General features: G+C 35.8%; 1 protein-coding gene across 2 annotated transcripts in view; it reads left to right on the top strand.

Annotated features, from left to right (window-relative positions):
- LOC136856160 (acetylcholinesterase-like) overlaps positions 1 to 7,500 on the top strand; it is a 143,304-nt gene that overhangs the window by 29,200 nt on the left and 106,604 nt on the right. The gene's annotated exons all lie outside the window — the stretch shown is intronic.

Raw genomic sequence — 7,500 nt, 5'->3', positions numbered from 1 at the left:
CGGATATAAATGAGGTTATATGTAAATAGATCTGTCTTTCAGTGGTCTCGGTATAATGCTGTATGAGCCGCGGCCCATGACACTTTAACCACGGCCCGATGGTGGCCTGTTTATATCGTTGCCAGAAGCATGATTATGGCTAACTTTAACCTTAAATAAAATGAAAACTACATAGGCTAGAGGGCTGCAATTTGGTATGTTTGATGATTGGAGAGTGGATGATCAACATACCAATTTGCAGCCCTCTAGCCTCAGTAGTTTTTAAGATCTGAGGGCGGACAGAAAAAAGTGCGGACGGAAAAAAAGTGCGGACGGAAAAATGTGTGGACAGAAAAATTTCAGACGGACAGACAAAGCCGGCGCAATAGTTTTCTTTTACAGAAAACTAAAAACTAGTATTTCATGATAATTTCAATACGACATAAAATCACGTACGAATTCATTTTTCCAAATTATAATCTTATAAAACAAAAAAATAATATTATACAACAGATATAATCCCCTTATTCAATAACAAATACGCGTGCTTGTCTATCGGATATAATGGCGTGTCGTTTTGCAATGATATGGCTAGCATGCAATTGAAATGTCTATGAAGAATTTCTAAACCGTCTTTTGATACATTTTATAGGAAATTGAATTGTTTGGAAAAAATGGGGTTTGAGTCGATTTTTACTGAGAAATTTGTGCTGAAGGATTTTGTGGGATTGTTTAGGGATTATTCATTGTTTATTTTTTGGTTTGACTCAATTTTTAGAGACTTAGGTTTTTCTGTATCAATTTCTGAATATATATTATATATATATATATATATATATATATATATATATATATATATATATATATATATATATATATATATATATATATATATATATATATATATATATATATATATATATATATTGTTCTTCCATCAGCCTGTGTTCCAGTTTAGTTTCGACGATTGACTGGGGACTAGAGAGAGAGAGAGAGAGAGAGAGAGAGAGAGAGAGAGAGAGAGAGAGAGAGAGAGAGATATTGACGGGGAAGTCAGACTTGACCGCTCGCCATAATAAAGTGATTTACAATTTATTTGTGGTGTTTCCCGTTTGACAAAGAACGTCCGGTGCATTTGATTTTGGGGCGATGCAATTTTAATTTAGTTTTCGATCTCTCTCTCTCTCTCTCTCTCTCTCTCTCTCTCTCTCTCTCTCTCTCTCTCAAACACACACACACACACATACACGTACACAAACTATCATGATAGCCACAAAAACATTCGCATTCAATACTGACATTTCCCAAAGCACTTGACCTAATGCATCTCTCTCTCTCTCTCTCTCTCTCTCTCTCTCTCTCTCTCTCTCTCTCTCTCTCTCTCATAAAGTAACACATAAAACCATGAAGATATCTATATTCAATACCAACTGACATAAAATCATACCTTCCAGCCATGTGCATTTCCTAAAACATTTGACCTAATTCATCTCTCTCTCTCTCTCTCTCTCTCTCTCTCTCTCTCTCTCTCTCTCTCTCTCTCTCATAAACTAACACATAAAAGCAAAGATATCTATATTCAATACTAGTTGACATAAAATTATATCTTCTGCCAATATACATTTCCTAAAACATTTGACCTAATTCATCTCTCTCTCTCTCTCTCTCTCTCTCTCTCTCTCTCTCTCTCTCTCTCTCTCTCTCTCTCTCTCTCTCTCTCTCTCTCTCATAAACTAGCATATAAAAGCAAAGATATATTCAATACTAGTTGACATAAGATAACATCGTCTACCAATATACATTTCCTAAAACATTTGACCTAATTCATTCATCTTTCTCTCTCTCTCTCTCTCTCTCTCATGAACTAACACATAGAAGCAAAGATATCTATATTCAATACTAGTTGACATAAAATTATATCTTCTGCCAATATACATTTCCTAAAACATTTGACCTAATTCATCTCTCTCTCTCTCTCTCTCTCTCTCTCTCTCTCTCTCTCTCTCTCTCTCTCTCTCTCCCCGAGCGCAACTGGGGCTTACGACAACACCCAGGTGGATTAATGAAAACAACAATACCAGGGTACGGGTGGCTAATACCCCTGTTATTGAAAACCACTAAATGTAATCGATTGACAAACTCTTTCCAAAAAGAGAGTAACAAATTGGGTAATTTCTATTGGCCTTCCTCTCTTTTTAATGGCTCCCCCGTGTAGCAGAATTATTTGTCAATAGAACAGGATTGATTAATAGAAAATTGATGGTGCAGGGATGCAATGAGCGTGGTTTATTTTCAGAGAGGCGAAATGTTGGCATGAAATTGACTGTCACGTGCACTTTGGTAGGTGATATGACTGACGTGGTTAAAATGGGTGTTTGTTGTCGCTAATACATCATGTATTTTAAGGACGTACACGCAGACAAATCACTTACACATGTGTGTGTGTGTGTGTGTGTATACACCTGATGTGTGTGTCTGTATGTGCATACTGAATTAGCAAAAATACCTCCTTTCATACCAAGCCATAATAATAATTACTATTTAGACATACAGAAATCTATGATTTAATATTGTATTTTTCTTCAAATCTCTGCTCGTTACTGTCATGCTATCACATTTGCATTTGACTTTTCCTAAATCAATATTAACCAGGGGCATAAGTGACAAACAAACAAAAAGTTAAATTAACGACACACACAAAATTAACATGTTAAAACGTAAGCTAATCTTTGACTTACAGAATCTGAGATGGGAAAGTTTAGATTAAATGCTTCTGAGAAATAGAAATAAGCTTATATAAAGCGTTCAGCTTTCATTAACAATAAGGTTAGGCGTCAAGGTCTCAAGCTGAATGGACATAAATAATGCAGCGCCAGGGAAACCTAATCCAATCATTAATCAATTCAGTTTATGTTCGGAATCTTTAGTTGAATAGATAACCTAAAACCAATCATTATGCAATGATATTTTGATCGTATATGAAATGTAAATACAACCTAAAATTTATCAATATAGGAACAAATAAAGACAAATTTAATGAATACAAGAAAGATTAGCATAGAATAAGCTTAATGCAATACTTAATGAAGAAACAGAAAGCACAGGCAACGAACGCACCCGTGTAAACAAACATGAACCAGGGATCGCCACTGGCGTCAAAACGAACGCGCCCGTGCAAACAAAAATGAACCGAAAATCACCATTGATTGCAAACGAACGCGCCCGTGTAAACAAAAATAAACCAATAATCACTAGCGCCATCGCAAACAGCGACCATCAACTGACAGAACACAATAGACCATTAGCGGTAATGGAGTACCGTGTAGCCCGGCCAATCAAGCTAAATTTCCAATACCGAGCGGTAATGGACGCCCCGCCACTATCGAGCCCGGGCCAGTTCTACTATCGATTAGGTACCGAGAGATCGTACACGACCGATGAATATTGTAGAACGGTTGTTAATTGCGGATTCGTTGCTTATTCAGCGGCGGTGGCTCGGTATTCCCCTGTTTTGAGGAAAGTTTCCATCTGGGCCTGACTTCGGTTCAAAACAGGTATCGTACTGGGGAGGGAATGAGCCGATGTTTTCACAAGTTAGAATGCATATATTCATACGTTTGTGTGTATGTATGTATGATACGTATTTTTCATTTCAGCAACCGTACGTGTATAAAAAGATATTTATTATGATTTTCAAACAATATTTGGCACTATCTCTAAATGTAATCCAGAGAAATAGATGCCTAGATGTTTGTGTGTTTGTACGTGCGTATGTTTGCCATGCATTTATCACCCCCTGCAACCATAAATATATGAATAAAGACCCTCTTTATAGTTTATCAACAATATTTTACAAAATATCTCTAATTTATCACCCCTGCAACCATAAATATATATAAATAAAGACTATTTTCGTAGTCTACAAACATTAATATGACACTATCTCCAAATTCACTCCACGTATATAGATTCCTTGAGAGTCTGTATGGACTTACAATTCGTTTTATGGGGTTGGATCCTCTTATAACTCAATCCTAAGCTCACAGAGAGAAAGTTAAGGTTTAGTTATTTATAGGAGTTTATTTATATGTATGTGTATGTGTTTGTTTGTGTATGCGTGTGTGTGTTTGTGTCTGCGTGTGTGTTCAGCAAACACCACGATCGACCAGCGTCCTCGGATGATGGAGCCAAAATGGAAACCGGTCTCTGGCCATGTAGCCGAAGATGGACCTTTTCAAAGCCAATTTCGTCGGTGAAATCGAATCTTGCTTCGAAGGGCCTGCTTCTCTCTCTCTCTCTCTCTCTCTCTCTCTCTCTCTCTCTCTCTCTCTCTCTCTCTCTCTCTCTCTCTCTCTCCAATGAAGACTCTCAATCTCTTGAAACGTGAGGATAGGTTGTCCTATTTTCTTTAAAAGTTAAGTCTTCTTCGTCAGTCGTTCTATATCTAAGCAAATTTTGGTCAACTTGATGACTTATCAGCTTATTTTTCTTTCACCTTAAAAGGTTTAATGAGTCATCTTCTGTATTATCCTAAAGTCAAGACATCCTACTCCAAATTATAGAACAGGGTATCCTGCAAAAACCAGTCCATCCTTCAAATATAGATCTAGAATCCTTAGGAAACAGGTCCTTCACCAAATTATAGGTCAGTATATCCTTTATAAAAAGTCTTTTCTAATTAAAAATCTAGGTAAAGTCTCGTCTTTCAAATTACAGAGTAAAATATCCTTCAAAAACTAGTCCATCCTTCAAATATAGGTTTAGAATCCTTATCAAACAAGTCCTTTACCAAATTATTGGTTAGGATATCCTTGAAAAAAATCCTTTCCTAACTTAAAATTCTAGGTAAAGTGTCATCTTTCAAATTACAGAGTAAAACATCCTTCAAATATAGGTCGAGAATCCTTAGGACACAGGTCCTATACCAAATTATAGGCCAGGATACCCTTAATAAAAATCCTTTCCTAATTCAAAGGACCAGGTAAGGTGAGAAGGAGGTTGAAGGTGGGGTTATTAGGCTCAAATTGCGAGGTCGAACTTCCTAATCTGACCCAATTCCTCAGACTCTTGACGGTAAATGAAGACACTAATCATTCTTCATTTTTAAATTGCGATTCGGTGAGTTTAACAAAAAGGGAAGACGTTCTTAATATTTGTTTTTTATGAAGGAAATATTTTTAAGAATTTTTTTTATAAAGGTATAATTATAATTATCACATCTAAATTATCCATACGAGTTTTATAATGTGATGGAGATAAAACACACGTATAATATATATATATATATATATATATATATAAAGAGAGAGAGAGAGTAAATGAAAAGAGGTTAGGGGAAGAACAGAAGAATAAGAAGACAGAAAGTACAAAAATGGTTAAGAATAATGGAAACAGGAAAAAAAAATAAATAAATAAACGAGGTAGCAGAAGGAGAGTATAAAAACTCAGAATTAAATGAAGCCAGAGTAATTAGAGAATAGCTAAAAAAAAGGGAAAAGGGGAAGATAAATGAGAGAAAAATACGTAGGGAGAATGAAAAGGAGAAGCAAGAGGAATATAAAAAAAAATTAGATAAGAAGCAATCGCCACAAAGCGAAGTATTTTAATACCAGACTTCCATTAAGAGACAATTATTATTTCTCTCTCTCTCTCTCTCTCTCTCTCTCTCTCTCTCTCTCTCTCTCTCTCTCTCTCTCTCTCTCTCTGTGAGCTTTCAGTCATGAAAGGTTCAGGCTTTCTCTTTCATAATTTAAAATCTCTCTCTCTCTCTCTCTTTCTAAGAGAAAGCATGGTGAGATACTATGAAAACCTACATCTCGAATGTTTAAATCTTTTTCACCATAAAAATGAAACAGCAAAGTACAGAGAGAGAGAGAGAGAGAGAGAGAGAGAGAGAGAGAGAGAGAGAGAGAGAGAGAGAGAGAGAGCAAAATTCAATGCAAGATACTGCAAAATACAATTATCTCTCTTCACTTGGAAACCATTCATGGGATGCGAATATCTTCTCTCTCTTTTTTAAAGAACACAGGAAAAAGATAATAGGCTCGTCTTTGCCTAATGGGATTCCTGCATCAAGAACCTTCTTTTTATTGGCCTTTTTTTCTTTTATTTTTATTTATTTTCTTTCGGCTGTCGATGTTTTTATTTTCGTTTTTCCTTTGCACTCCATTCTTTATTGTCTGTGTCTTAGATATGTTATTTTCATCCTGTTTAGATAGTTTATCTTATGTCTCTGTATTTGCTTGTGTAGTTATTTTTATCTCTCTCTCTCTCTCTCTCTCTCTATCATTCCTTTCTCTTTCTACCCTTCTTCTTCTTCTTCTTCTTCTTCATCGTCTTCTTCTTCTTCTTCTTCTTCTTCTTCTTCTTCTTCTTCTTCTTCTTCTTCTTCTTCTTCTTCTTCTTCTTCTTCTTCTTCCCTCGTTCGTCAGTTCCGGCGCCTTAACCTTTGCTGGTATTTAAGGGGGGAAGCGCCCCCTACACCCCCAGTTTCCATTCTCTTGTTTCGGTAACTTTATTAACAGCTCGTTTGCAAAGGCCGCGGTTTACGATTGTTTGGTATTCATGGACCTTTTAGAGAGAGAGAGAGAGAGAGAGAGAGAGAGAGAGAGAGAGAGAGAGAGAGAGAGAGAGAGAGAGAGAGAGAGAGAGAGAATACGACCAATATATTATCCTAATGACGACTTGTAACTGTTCTGAAGACAATTATTTATTTTGTAAAAAACTGTTTTCCGCTCAATGCAAATGTTTCAGGAACGCGGCCATTACTTTAATTCGCAAGTAAAATGATTCAGTGTTTGTGAAGGCTGCTATTTTCTGCTCACTGCAAATCCTTCCTGAACGCACCCTTGAAATAGAATGCCTCTATTTTAAGGTAAATTCTCCTCGTAAGCAACCATAACAGCTTTCCGTTCAAGGTAAATTTCTCCGTGAATGCTTTCATAACAGCTTTCCGTTCAAGGTAAATTCTCCCTGAACGCAATACTTAAACACTCGCCCAACAGTTTTACGTCCCAAGTAAAACCACCCAACTGAACGCAACCACTTATCATCCGCCCACCTAAAGTAGCCTACTTTCTTCCAATATGGCTAAAGTAATTCATGAATCTCTGTCACCGTTACTTTTTAAAGATCCTGGGGCCATTGTGGGACGATCATTAATATCAGAACTTCGATTTCCTGTCGAGATATGAGCTATTGAAGGCTCGAAATCTGTGTAAGGAATAATAACTCGCCATTTTCTTGATATTTTTTTGTGTGTCTTGAATTTAGGCTAGAGTGTGTTTCTGTTTGTGAATTTTTTTTGTTTGTGGATTTTTTAGTTTGTGCGTTGGTGACATGTAAACAACAGGAATAATAATAATAATAATAATAATAATAATAATAATAATAATAATAATTGTAGAGGTAGGAAATTGGGTGGACAATTATATATAAAAATTCTTACAGTAGTAATAAAACACAAAATAATAATAATAATAATAATAATAATAATAATAATAATAATAATAATAATAATAA

The sequence above is a fragment of the Macrobrachium rosenbergii genome, chromosome 34 (genome assembly GCF_040412425.1).
Source record: "Macrobrachium rosenbergii isolate ZJJX-2024 chromosome 34, ASM4041242v1, whole genome shotgun sequence".
NCBI lineage: Eukaryota > Metazoa > Arthropoda > Malacostraca > Decapoda > Palaemonidae > Macrobrachium > Macrobrachium rosenbergii.
Note: the sequence above shows the minus strand (reverse complement) of the source record. Positions and strands in the feature narration are given on the sequence as shown.